We start from the raw sequence: 14,319 nt of genomic DNA on the forward strand, positions 1-14,319 counted from the left end.
AAGACGACTTGATTTATATTTTCTGGCACCTAAAAGATTATTTTACTAGTTGTGTTTTTGTTAGAAGTAAAAATTTTTAGAATTCTATTTCAGGGTCCCCTTACAGGGTTCTGTGTTTCCTATGTCCAAAAAAACTGGTGTCTTCTTAAATTTTTTTAAAAATCTATCTAATAAAAATACAGTATTAGTACTGATTCTATATTTAATCATTACTTTTGAGAGGTATACAAAATAATACATTTTTTTTGTAATATTGCTTCTAATATTAAGAGTTACAATTTGTGTATCAACTAGAATAGTCAGATGCTGAATTTACATATTCAAAATGACAGTTGATTACTTCTATACAAACCTACAGACTCAAAAGACAAAAAAGATTACTAGTAATTAAGACTAGAAGAAAATTGTAAGCTATTAATTCTTATGTTCAATCTCTGACGTAATGAGAAATAACTGAATCAAGACAAGTCACTTAAAGAATGTAAAGGTAAACATATAATTTGCCATTTTGACGTCATAAGTACTATGAGTGTTGAGTACATTACCCTTGCTAAAATGGAAATTATTTTTCTAAAAATAAAAATGTTTAGAGCTTATATGGATCTACCCCAAAGAACTTAAATATTTGTTAACAGGTAAGTTTTACAGAATAAAATATCCAATGATTGATTTTATGATATAACTATGACACCAGAGAGTCCAAATATAGTAAATAGTAAATCTCCACAACCATTTATGTATTTTTATGTTCCTTTTATTCCCCCCAGTGCAAAGATACTTTGTATAGAGCTGGGACACAACCATAGGCTTGGGTTGAGTACCACAGTCTAAGAGGCAAAAAACTAGAATAAGAGTAGGGACAGAGGGCAGCCAGATGGCTCAGATGGTTAGAGCGCGTGCTCTCAACAACAAGGTTGCTCGTTCAATTCCCACATGGGATGGTAGGCTGTGCCCCCTGAAACTAAAGATTGAAAACGGCAACTGGATTTGGGGCTGAGCTGCGCCCTCCACAACTAGATTGAAGGACAATGACTTGGAGCTGATGGGCCCTGAAAAAACACATTGTTCCCCAATATTCCCCCAATAAAATTAAAAAAAAAAGTGGGGACAGATTATTGGACCTAGAGATGGATGCAGACTAAAGCTGAATAAAAGTGAAAGTAGATAGAATGGTCCTGAAAATATGAAGGCAAAGTAGGACATGGGGAGAGTCTGAGAAGGATGAGGGAGAATTCCCAAAGGAGACGTGGACAACGTGGTGGTTTGAGAGATCCGTGCATTGATTTTTCTCAAGAATTTAGTCACAGAAAAGTAAAAGGTACAACAAAATTAGCCAGGTTTGGAGTGCCTATGGAGAAATGTTAGTTCCAAAGATTATGGAGTTTGGTACATCTCCCATTTGGTTGAGAAGGAAGAGCTGTTTTAATCTAAACTTGTATTGATATCTGAATCCCCCAGTTAAAAACACATTTGCTAATTTGAAATTTAAGATCTGAGAGTCTGGAGCTGGAAAAAGCTAAGAAGAAAAAAGCAACATATACTGTTACCACTAATTTGCCTTCAGGTATAGGGAAGTGATGTGTACTGCAGTAGGACTTAGGCTAATCATTAAAATTTTCTAGGGAGATTGTAAAATATATATAGACCCCCAGGAACCACCAGGACTCACTGCTATGATGCAGAGGGTGAAGCCAGTAACCTGAAAACCTAGTTTCACTGTTTCCTAACTAGGAGTTAGTTCTTCAACAACTTACTAAATGTTTCTCAGCCAAAGTTTTCTCACCGGTAAAATGGGGTTAATAGTAGCTGTTTTATAGTGTTAGAATGTACACTGTAGGTGCTTTCCTGAGAGTTAACTTCTAGTCTTCATTGGTACGTATTATATTCCAGATGCCTTGCATTATAGCTAAAACAAAACAAAAAACAATCCTGTAAAATCTTGGCTGAGACTGTTAATTCGGCCAGTTTAGTATAAACGAAGACTATAAATTAGGAGTGAGGGACCAGATCACGCCATTTTACTTTGAGGCATTGAATGGATGGCTAGCGCACAGAAAATTAGGGGAAATGATAGTCTTCTTCTGAGGATGCCTTTGCTGTTTTGATGGATGGGCATGACCCGACAGTGGGCATGACCCGACAGTGTCCGAGTATAGTCCGTCAAGTGACCCCTTCTTGCTAAAAGCTCTCAAACTCCAGGAGGATACTGGGGCTCCCTAAGAAGTCTCTGGAAGCCTAGTCTTACCTATAACAATCTGAGGAAACATGTCAGGGTGTGTTCCCTCCCTTGTTAAAGGACCAAGTCTTGCCAAAAGGCTACCTCACACTCCGGGGAAGGAGTGTGAATTGATTAACACTATATAAGCAGTTTTGTAACCCATCATTTCTTCATTTGTAACATGATCATGTTCCCTTCTTATTACTTTTCAAAACCACATATTTTTGTTTTATTTGACTTTTATTTTTGTTTAAGCTACATAGCATTTCATTGACTAGCTATGCCATACTAGTCAACTAAAACTCTAAAGGAGATGCATGCTTCTTTTTAAATATTTATTATTATAAACCACCAAATAATATTTTTTTCATATATCATCGTGTATATCTCTGATTATATCTTTAAGATGAATTCCTTAAGGTGGAATTACTGGGTTTTCAATACACATTGCCAAATTACCTGGCAGAAAGGTTCTACCAATTTATGTCTTTTATGGTGCATTGGCATATCATTTCATCATACCCTTGCCATTACTGTGAAACTGCTTTTTTAAAAAATTTCTGTGAATTTTTTGGATGCTCAATAAGAGCTAACATACATATAGTGCTCATTATGTGCCACATACGTTTTAGGTTGGATTAAGGTAGGGTACAATATTCCCTGCCCTCTAGTGTGCATGCTTTGTATAACTCCAGTATTGCACCTATAATGAGATATCACTCCCATGGTTGCATACGTGCACATTTAATGTGCACCTTAAAATATGGCACATTATATTCATCTGCAATTAAGGTTTCAAATTACTGGCCTGATAGAGAGATTATCCAGGTGGGCCTGGCATAATCACATGAACACTTTCAAACCAGGGGTCAGAAATTAAGGAATTCAACACAAGAGTCTCTCTGGCTGACTTGGAAGATGGAAGAGGTCACATGGCAAGGAATGTATTTGGCCTTTTTAGGGGCTGAGAAGGGCTCTGGCGGCAGCAAGGAGGAAACAGTGACCTCAGTCATCTGAGTACAGGGAACCGGATTCTGCCAACGAGAAAGAGCTTGGAAGTAGATTTTCCCCCAGTGTGACCAGACAAGAATTCAGTTGAGCTGCCCCTGCTGTCAGCCTTGTGAAGCCCTTAGCAAGGAACTCAGCCACACTATGCATGACTTCTGATCTACAGTACTACACACTAACCAGTGGGCGTTGTTTTAAGTTGTTAAGTTTGTGGTAAGTTGTTGCACAGCACTAGAAAAGTAATACAATGTGCATCAACTCATTTAATCTTCAGCATGCCCACAAGGTAGGCATTATTACTAATACCATTTTCAGATTAAAAACTTGAGGCACAGAGAGGTTAGGTAAGGCTAATTATCTAGGGGTTAGATATAGAGAATAATTACAGGCAGCATTTGAACTCAGGTATTTTGGCATTTGACGTCTTACTTTCAATCATCGTACTCTTCCTTAACTCTTGATGATATTTCACTGTTAAAATTGTTTTCACAATTCTACTATCTCATACAATACTAACTTAAGCAGTTGATCTATAATGATTTAATTGTAGAAACATGGAAAAACAAAAAAACTAACCAATACAGAGGAATTTTTGTTGTTATTATTTTGTAACACCCTGTGAAAATATTATTTAGGAAGCCATTAAAAAACCTGGGTATTATGTTGCTCCTCCCATTCTTGGCTTATAAGCAAAAAAGGATGACTAGCAATAACAATTAAAATTGCACATAATTCCTACGTCCCAAATTCTGTGGTAAAAAACGTTCTAAAAAGATCCATCAATCTTTACAATATCATGCAGGCAGATAGCTGAATTTCAAAGAAAGGGAAACTTGGGGTCAGATAGTTTAAATAACTTACACAAATTTGCACAGGCAGTAAGAGGCTATGGCTGGGAGTTGAACTACAGTCTGTATGAACTATAGTCCGTGTGACTGCAAAGTCTATTATTCATTCCATCAATCTTTATGTTGTACCACCTAAAGAACTAATAGGTAAGTCAAGCTAGAAGACCCCATCAGCTCAGAGTATGCATTTCTAGAAAAGGCAAGCTGACTGGCTGATTGAAATCGTTCATTTAAGAGGTATATGTATACCATAGCACAGTTCCCATATAAATGAACTGAACACAATTACGGTATATCAGCCATCACTCTTTCTCTTCAGACTCCCAGCCAGACATCACAGCAGGGCATAACATGGTTTTGGGGTTTTTTTGGTCAGTTCTGCCTAGCAGTGGTAGGCTTTGGGAATTCCACCAGTCCCATATTATCTGCTTACCCTTACCTTCACGTGTGTACTAAACTCCAGTAAAATAGCTATACTAACTCTCAGCATGCACCCTTGGTTTCTTTGTAGCTGATTCAGCATTATCACTTGCCAAGCTAATGGTTCAGAATTGTTCACCAGAACAAAATATAAATGGAAGAAAGTGGATGAAGAACAGAAAAAATATACTGTGGGACAATTTTAATTTTAATTAAATGCTGTGGGGATTCATTGAATAAAAATATATGTATGAGAGCACTCAGAGACTGGTAAAAAAATATATTTCTGTATTTTCTTATAGCATTATTTAACATTGATATTACAAGTTAATATGAAACATAACTAATTTACAATTAATCCATTGATTTAATATATGATGAAAGAAGCCACGACAGGGAGGACAGGCCTGAGGTGGACCTGAGGCTGCTCCTGTAAGCCCTGTCCAAAAGTTGTGACGATCTCAGAATATAGAAGCATACAATGAAGTCCCCAAGCTCAGAATTACCCATCTGACGCTCAGCCCTAGGGGAGTTCAGGGGCCATGATGAGTGAGTTCACTTGGGGCCCTTTACTGATTCAGATATCACAGTGGCCAAAACAATATAAAATTTTAAGTTTTGAGTTGTATGAGGTACATGGAAGGAATTTTGAGGAAGCAAAGCTAAAAATTTTTAATAACTTCTGAAAACCTTTCCCAGGTTCTTTCTGCCTTAATATTCTGAGAGCATCACAACCAATATTACCTGGGTAAGGATTGGCGACAAATATTGATTTTTCATGGCTAGCCTAAATGGGATAGAAAGGAAATGAAAATCTTTGTAAATACATTCAGGAGTCCTGTTGAGGAAATTATTTGTGTCATTTACTAAATATATTGTGATATGTCCACAATATGACAACAACCAACTGTATCAGCACTTACTAGAAAACGAACTGATGCATTTTTGACCCTGACTGCAAACTCATAAAAAGTCAAAGACACTGTGACAGTAAGTCAAAGCGATTAGGCTCACAGAATACCACTGGCAGGTCTAAAGTGAGGAGTTCTGTGCAACTCTACAATTCCTGTGTTGTTAAGCCCACCGAGTTTTTTCACTTTCCAAAGTGGTCCGAAATTATGTTTTTCTTTTGTCTAGTATTTAATGCATTATATCCAATATTTAATACAAACACATAGTATTTGACTGTTATTATTTTGCAAAAACAAATGCTCAGTTTCCCACCAAAAAAAAAAAAAAAAAAATCATTGTGGGACTCCCTCTCTGGGCCTTATTTTCTTCATAGGAAAAATGAGCAATCCAGGAAAGAATTATGTCTACAGGGCAATCCCATGATTCTAGGGTAATGGAAGGCTGAAATATGCAAAGAGAGTACATAAAAATGCAATGAGTATTTGCCAAATCACTTTATCGTCAATATTGTTTAAAGATAGAAAAATTTACCTAACAGTTACTTTTACCTGGTAGTTGGTGGTTTTGTTTAAAATAATTTTGCAAATGTGCATGTGAGTCAGGAAAAATATAGAAATGTGTTGAATATACCACCCTTTGTTGCTGTATTAAAAGATAATATGCTAAGCTCTTGATCTAACTAGAGTACAAAGACTCTTTGGAAATAAATCACATGACTACTACCTACCTTTTTAGCCATGAGACTAAAATGAATGGCAAATTTAATCTCATGTCAAGTAGTTTTCTTGCTAAAAGATGATCCGTCGAATTAGTATTGACATTTATCAACGTCATCATAATCTTGAATTAAATGCTTAAAAAGTTACATTGAGTCTGTATTCTCAGAATAAGTATATTCAACAATTTTCAGGTCAAACTATTTAGTCTATTATAACAACTGAGATCTAAAGAATTGACTCAGAAATTAAATGGTCTGTCCAACTGATTCAATGAGATATATGAAACATCCAAATATGATCATTAATTTGATAATCAAAGCCATTCCTTGCACCTTGATTTACACAATGTAAATAAAGAGTAAAAATGCTGCTTTGAACCAATGCCATTTTTATACTTATATAAGTCCTATGTGATACTATTAGTTATTAAATATAGACTACATCAAAAATAACTTCTGATAGGTTTCAATTTGGCCTACCGTAGTACAACTGTTAATGCAATTTTTCATTTGTTTGAATTACCGTAAGTACATACGTAGCACGATTTGAACATTGTGAAACCTGACCCAAGCTTTCTTACCTTGGTATAATTTCCATTTCTTTTAAATCCCACCCTTCCATTTCTAGTAATGTGGTGTTATTTGCCAAACTAGCATATTTTCATTATCAAGATTAAGTTGTCTATATTACAGGGGAAGTTATTAATATTTCACTTGCCTGAATACATTTTGTGAGACTTTGAGACTCATGTCAACTCACATATGAATGTGGTAAGCTACTTCCAGCAGTAGAAGCATAAAGGAGTAAAGAGACACTACGAACAAACAATGCTTAAAATTTATCTGTAATTGAGAGTAAGTCTATGCAATGAATTATTTTCAGGAACTTGAAATACACTTGATAATCTTGACTGTGCCTACAAAATGGGTTATTTGCACAGGTTGCATAATCTATTTACTAGTCTAAATGATTTATTGTCAGCATGCTACTCTAATGTCATATGTTTAGGCTGAAAGTGTTTCCACTGAAGTGCTTTGCTCGTATTAATTGATAAAAACTAAATACTTCCTATTATCCTAACTCTCTTTGAAAAATAACATGCTGACATACCAAATTCATTTAAGTAATGTATTGGCTAGATATTAAATATATTAAAACAAGGTGTAAGTGTGGTACTTCATTTGCTACACTGCTAACAGTAAATCTAATAAACTGAGGTTAATATACAAAAATAAAGTATTATATGTCAAAAACACTTAAATGAGTGGTAAAACAGATAATAGAAATCTCATCTAAATTACAATAAAATAGGAAAGACGTCGCAGTTTTATGATGATTTTCCCTGTCACCAAATAGCTAAGAAAAAAATTTTACTTTAAGAAATTGCATAGGAAAAAATATACTGATAGTTGTGATTTTTATTTCTTCTAAAGAAAAGTCACATAAAATGAATTTTTATTTTCGAAATAAAGCAAAAGGCTTCAAATAAAACAAAAGGTATTTATGTGTATTTACACTAATTCCCATTAAATTTCAAGTATATTACCTTAATATAAAAGTTTTTATGCTGATGTTTAATGATATTAAAGCATTTTTAAGTTGTTGCAGTGTGTCGTTTTTTCATGTATTAGATTACAAAGGTAAGGAAATGACTGCATTAATGAAATATGGTGTGGGCATTAAGTTTAAAAAATTCTTATTCTAATATGTCAAAATATGTATTTAATCCTCCTGACTATCCATAGCTTGAAATAAATCTCAAGCTTTTCTTTTTATGATTAAAATGACTGGTACATTAAAAAACTGTTTCTTAATTTATTGTCTTATTCAGTATACTACTAACCACTACAAACCTAAAGAGAAAAGGAAAAGTATTGTGCAAAAGGAGTCAAAGTTATATATAGTGTCCTCTATTAAAAACTTACATCCAAATCTTAATGTTCGCACTGAACAAAAAACAAACGGTCTTGCTTTGCCATCTTTCACAAAGCAGCCTTACTTGGTTTTCATTTGCCTTGTTTCAGCCTTCACTCGGACAAAAACCTCTTAACTGTTTTCGTTCATGCTTTTTTTCTCTCTTCTGCATCCACTCCAACTCTCTCTCTCTCTCTTTTCCTGTAGTCTCTGCAGTAAAAACTCCCACAGTTATCTCATGGAGATGGCTCATGCAGACGTCTGCCAGTGGACGATAGCAAATGCTGATTGAGAGAGGGTTTATCTACTTTTCATCCAAAATATGTGAACCATTAAGGAAATTATAAAAAACAGCAACAATATACTCTGGTTTTATTCAGAACCTTTCCCTTAGCGATTATTAAAAGGATGATATTTTTAGCCAAAGAAAGCAAAATGCATCTGCAGCAGCTGGTTTCCAAGGAAACAGAATAATTTAAAACCATGTGGAACTCTGCTCTCTAATTTTCATCAATTCTCCTTCATTCCTGGAGGTAGCTTTACTCAGTATTTATAATTTCCAAAAAATATAACTGCCTTGGCTTATTTTCTCTAACACTTATCAGGAAGAAGGCAAATATCTGGTCTTATATATCACTTAAATTCCAATCTAGGGTGTGAATTAATTCCTATCATCATTTTGTTTAAAAAACCAAGATCAGAAGAATTCGTCAATGAGAAACATGGCAACATCTCAGTATCATATGATTTTTGAAATCTAGAAATAATTCAGAAAAGAATCATGCAAGAATATGTGCATGGGCCAATATGGCACTTAAGTGTGTAAACATATTATTCACTATATTTAGTACATTTAGGAAATTTAAGATAGTCCTCCATTCATTTAGATAATTTTTACTCAATATTCAGTAGTTTTTGTTAATTTTGCAAGAAATGTTACGTTTTTATCTGCTATTTAAAGACAAAATCCATCTCTTAAAAAACAAAAGGCAAAAATAAGACCCCCTAAAAAACTTAGAAATTATTCATATTCATTGCTATTAGTCTGTGATTCAAAAGTATTTTTAAAATATATGAAAAAATCTGTACATCATTGAAAGACTTTATTAAAATCACCACATATTACTCAACTGCCAGTGTGCCCATGGCAGTAATAATCTTACTTAAAAGAAGCTCAATTTTAATGAGCTTCCCCCACCCTATCGACCTGCATTTATAAATTAAAATAACTATAAAATGAAATGACTTGGAGTAAAATCATTTTTCATATGTCTTTACTGTAAGTTTAGCATTTAGTCTGCATATTTCGCACTCCTATTTTCCCTAAGAGAAAATAAAAAAAAACAATATTAAGAGATATAAGCTACTGGTAAAGTAAAATCTAACTTTTGAGCTTTAAAAACCACATTGCCCTAGAAATATTCCCCAAAATATAAATGCTGTGATGGAATTCTGAGCTTGATATATTTGATAATCGAAGCTACCAGTGAAACTTGCCAATTAAGATGCAATTTTTACAGCAATGTTTAATCCTTCACAAATAGGTTTCTGAGCTTTTAAAGAAAATGGTCCTAGTATGTATGTTGACAAACATAAACAATTGTTTAATTATCACATGTGCTTACAATTTACTAAATAAAATGAAACGACTACTCGGTAGCATGCAATTTATCAAAGGAGTAAGTTAAATAAAAGGGCTTAAATGCACACATACCATTCATTCTAAAGTAGCACTAAAAGGGTCTACAAACAACAAAAATTATTTTCTAAACCACCTACTACATTGCAAATATTAGAAGACCCCATATGGAATGTTACATTGTATACTAAGATAAAGCTCCATTTTCCCAGGACCTGTGGAATTTACCAAGCTGTCCTCATCCTTCCTTTGATTCTCAATAACATAAACTTGAATAAGTAAAGACACATGACGACTCATCTTATCTATTAACTTTGCTTCAATACACTTGCTTAGAAAGTTATCAAGGATAAGACATGCCTCTGGTGTTTTTATCAGCTAGGGGATTTGCAGGGAGAAAGGACAACTCAATTGCAAAGCTTCCTCGAGTAAGGAAAAGGACACACTTTCGGGAAATGTCTACGGAATGATTTTCATATCATAAAATTGCCTGAATAGGAATTGAGAAGCATTCCCTTTCAAAGAAAAAGAAATTTTTCTCTTCTTTTTTGCTCTTACCTGTAAATATGGTTTCCGTACTTCAGCTCCCTCAGATCAGACTGAGGAGTTCACTCCACCCTCTATTCCTTCAGGCAGCAACCGACCAATAACAAAAGCCAGATCCTGGCATTCTCTGGCTCATGCTCCCTGCTCTGCTTCCCTCCCTTACTCCCTCCCACCCCCACTCTTCTGGAGGACAAATACTTGCAGCTGGGAGAGAAAAAGGGAGCGGAGAAAAGAAATATGGAGAGGAAAGGAATAAAGAGATGAAGGATATTTCAAAGAATAGCTCCAAACTATGGAAAATACCTGTAGGTGAACACAGCTGAAGTAAAATGTCTTGCTTTGGATTTAGGAAAATAGGGTCAATCAATGCCTCTCCCACCTGAAATCAAAGCAAAACACTCAGGGTAAAACCTAAGTAAATTGCCTATTTATTCATCTCCCATTGACTTTTCTCAGTGAAAAAAATGTATCACCTCATGGTACATTGTGATATGTAGACAGAGAAGGATGAGACTGGACAACAAGATAATATCATGCATATACAGTTTCCTGAGTATCAGAATGTTCCATTATTTCAAAGTTATGTGGTTTGCATTACCTCAGATTTCTAAAATGCTGGCATCAATTTGCCTATGTAAATAATGGAGCTTGTTAAAGATTAAAAAGGGGTAAGCACTTAGTTGTCGTGTCTCAAAGTAACTAATTGAACTTCAATTTTATTCTAATAACCTTGGGCAAAATCACTTCACTTCTGAACTGAAAGGCCTAATAAGTATAAAAGGACAATTGAGGAAAACATCAAGTTAGAATTCTTTAAGACAACAAAGCCAATCCTTTTCGCTTAAAGGAGGTTAGGTAGGGACTAACAAAGATTTCAGACCAGGAGCATATACTATAAATACAAATTGTATTTTTAATTTTAAAAATACAATACAAACCACGGCTCTTTATGATAAAAGGTGCTATTAACTGAGCTCTTGCTAGTGGAGGTGGTCTGAAAAAGTTTCCTCGGGGAGCTGTAAATTAAACAATGGATGTTATTTCCACCTTTGAGGCATGTACTGCCTACCTGTGATATTTATAGGCTTTGCTCTTTCAATTCTTAAATCAGGAATATTTCCTCCTGGAAATAAGATCAAAGGGAGAAAAAAGAGAGAAGTGGCAAGAAAGTATTTTTTATTTCCAGGAGTAATTGGCATGAGGGCAAATATTGGTAGTTCAGAAATAACTGTAAGGAAAGGGTTTAGGGGTGTCACTCTCCTCAGGAGGCGAGTGGCTGGTAACGTGACCTGAAGCTGGCTTTAGATAGAACACGTGTACGGATTTTACTTAATATGGGTGGTCATTTGGAGTAGCTTTGGAGGCTCTGAGAGAGATAAGGGGAAGATTAAGCTATTCCTTACACCCACCCCAAGTCTTTTGCCCTGGAAAATGCTTTCAAAGTCCCTCTGGTCTCCAGCTAGGAAGAGCTGGAGATATCCCTAGGGTAGCATTTCTGAGAGAGGGGGCTAGAAACCATCTGCATCAGAATCACCGAAGGAAGCCTTGTTAAAAATGCAGATCCCTGGGCCTGACACCAGACTTCAGGAATTAGCATTTGAGGAGTTTGTGACTCAGCATGTTTAACAAACTCTCAAACTCTTATTCTTATCCCAGTTGTGCTGTAGATCAGGGACTCAGTAGACAAGTGTTCCTTGGACACAAAATCTAACCATATTTTTTCTGGTTAATTATGGCACCATTATCTCATGTAGAGGAAGAAAAATAGGTTGAATGCAGGGGAGATAACAGATTTAGCTTGGAAATTTTGGATTTTTTAAATATCCCAATTGAAATATTATATAGGCAGTTGAAATCTTGGATAGGACTCGGGCCTAGGTATAATTTAGAAATCATTTAGAGTATGGTTAGAGCAATGAGAGTGAATGCTTACCTTTAGAACAATGCTTCTCAGAATTGTGGCCTAACAAACTCCTTTATCAAAATTAAAACCGCAGACTAGGACTCCACCCATACCTACTGAATCAGAATCTCAGGGGTGGGGTTTAGGAAGCTCTGGTTTTTTGTGTGGGTATTTTTGGGTTTTTTTGTTTGTTTGTTTTTATTTTTATTTTTTTAATTTATGGGGGTGACAATTGTTAGTAAAATTACATAGATTTCAGGTGTACAATTCTGTATTACATCATCTATAAATCCTATTGTGTGTTCACCACCCAGAGTCAGTTCTCCTTCCATCACCATATATTTGAGGAAACTCCGTTTTTAATAGATTTCCCGGTTAACTTTCTTTGTGCACTCAAGCCTGAGAACCATCACTATAGAAAGAGAAGTAGATTGAGCATGAAACTCGGGGAATGACTTACATTCATAAAGAAAAGAACAGAGGACATGGAATGAAGAAACGATACTTAGGAGGAACAGTTAGAAAGGAGGAGAGCCAAAAAAATGTTGTAGCAAAATCCGAAGGAGTAGAGAATTTTGGGAAGATGCCCTATCTAGTGCCTTGCTATACAAAGTGTACTTCATTGAAGTCAGGTATGCCCTAGAGCTTGTTGTGATGTACACTTTCAGCCCCTGTGCCAGTAAACTGAATCACAATCTACATTTTAACAAGATTCCCCAGGGAGTCCGATGCACCTTTATTTTATTTTTATTTATTATTTTTCATTGAAATAGATTTGACATATGACATGGTATAAATTTAATGTGTATAACAATGTTAATTTGATACATGTATATATTGTAATATGATTGCCATTGTAGTGAAAATTAGTATCTCTACCATGTTACATAATTATCCTTTCTTTTTACTGGTTGGAATAATTAAGTTATAGTGTCTTGGCAAGTTCAATGACTATAGTACAGTATTGTTGTGTATATTCACTGTACTGTTCGTTAGATCCCTAGGGCTTATTCGACTAGTAAATCTGTAGACTTAAACAATATCTGTCCTGCACCCTAACCCCCATCCCCTGGTAACCATCATTTTATTCTCTCGTTTTACAAGTTTGGCTTTTAAAAATTCCACATATAAGTGATATCATACTTGTCTTTCTCTGTTAGACTTAATTTTTAGCAGCACTGTTGTCATCCATTGAATATGACTTTTAGTGCTTGGTGAATGGAAAGTGGAGTGGTTGGGGCAGGAGGCAGATGGAAGTAGTTTTAAGAATGAATGAGAGATAGAGAAATGGAGACAAGGTCAGTGTTTTATGTATACCCAGAACGAGGAACTTCTAGCACATCAACCACAGGCTGTCTCTTCAATTCAAAGAAGCTGAATATAAGCAGAGGCGAAAAGTGGTCTTGCTTGCTGCTACATGTCTCTACCTTGAACAGTCCTCTGACAGAGTGATGGGCAAAAGAGAGGCCGATAGTGACAGAAGAGATGCTTTCTTAAGGAACCGTGACAATTGGACCCTTGATCACCAGTAGAACTCAGCTGCACAGGTAACAGACCTTTTGAGAGTAGTCTGAGTGACTTTAAAAATCTTTCGTGGCAAGGAAATATTACAACATCTCTAAAGGCTAAACACCATTATTAAACAATTTAAGAAGTCTTAAAAAGCTGGAAAATGAGGATAACCCAAAAGAGTCAAAGAATTACCAGCCTTCAAGGAAGTCTCAAAATTAGAGCTGGTTGTAATTGGAAGGGACTTCAGTGTAATATGTATTAACTGGGTGAAGGTTTCTCCATTTGAAACGTAAAGTTTTAGGATAATACAAATGACCACTACGGATATAGATGAGGCTTAGCACAGACCAACTGATTAAATAAAAATTATTCATGCTTAACTGACTAAAGAGACTATTTCAATAAAATCTATATTTTTGAAAATCAAGGATTTGCCAAATGAATGGAATTTGGATTATCTTGACGAATGATCATCTAGATGCGTCTGAAATTATGTAGTTCAGAAGAAAAAAAAACCTTTAAATATATTCATGCAAGATGAAGGATCAGTAGAACTATTCCATGTCTCTGGTTTCATAAACATATCAAGGCATAAAAAAAGTGGGTAATCATTTTTTTCCTTTCCAATCTTCACTGAGGAAGTCATTAAAGGATTCCTCAATTGCATTTTAAAATTGAGA

The 14,319-nt window shown here is 35.2% G+C and overlaps 1 protein-coding gene across 2 annotated transcripts in view; it reads right to left on the reverse strand.

Annotated features, from left to right (window-relative positions):
• Positions 1-10,269, reverse strand: part of CSRNP3 (cysteine and serine rich nuclear protein 3) — a 192,253-nt gene extending 181,984 nt beyond the window's left edge. The window contains exon 1 of one of the 2 annotated variants that reach the window (XM_033112467.1): positions 10,237-10,269. The gene's annotated coding sequence lies outside the window, so the exon portion shown is untranslated. The remainder of the gene's footprint in view (positions 1-10,236) is intronic. The other variant, XM_033112468.1, reaches the window with a different exon arrangement.
• Positions 10,270-14,319: the final 4,050 nt, after the last annotated feature.

This window comes from Rhinolophus ferrumequinum, chromosome 8, assembly GCF_004115265.2.
Source record: "Rhinolophus ferrumequinum isolate MPI-CBG mRhiFer1 chromosome 8, mRhiFer1_v1.p, whole genome shotgun sequence".
Taxonomy (NCBI): domain Eukaryota; kingdom Metazoa; phylum Chordata; class Mammalia; order Chiroptera; family Rhinolophidae; genus Rhinolophus; species Rhinolophus ferrumequinum.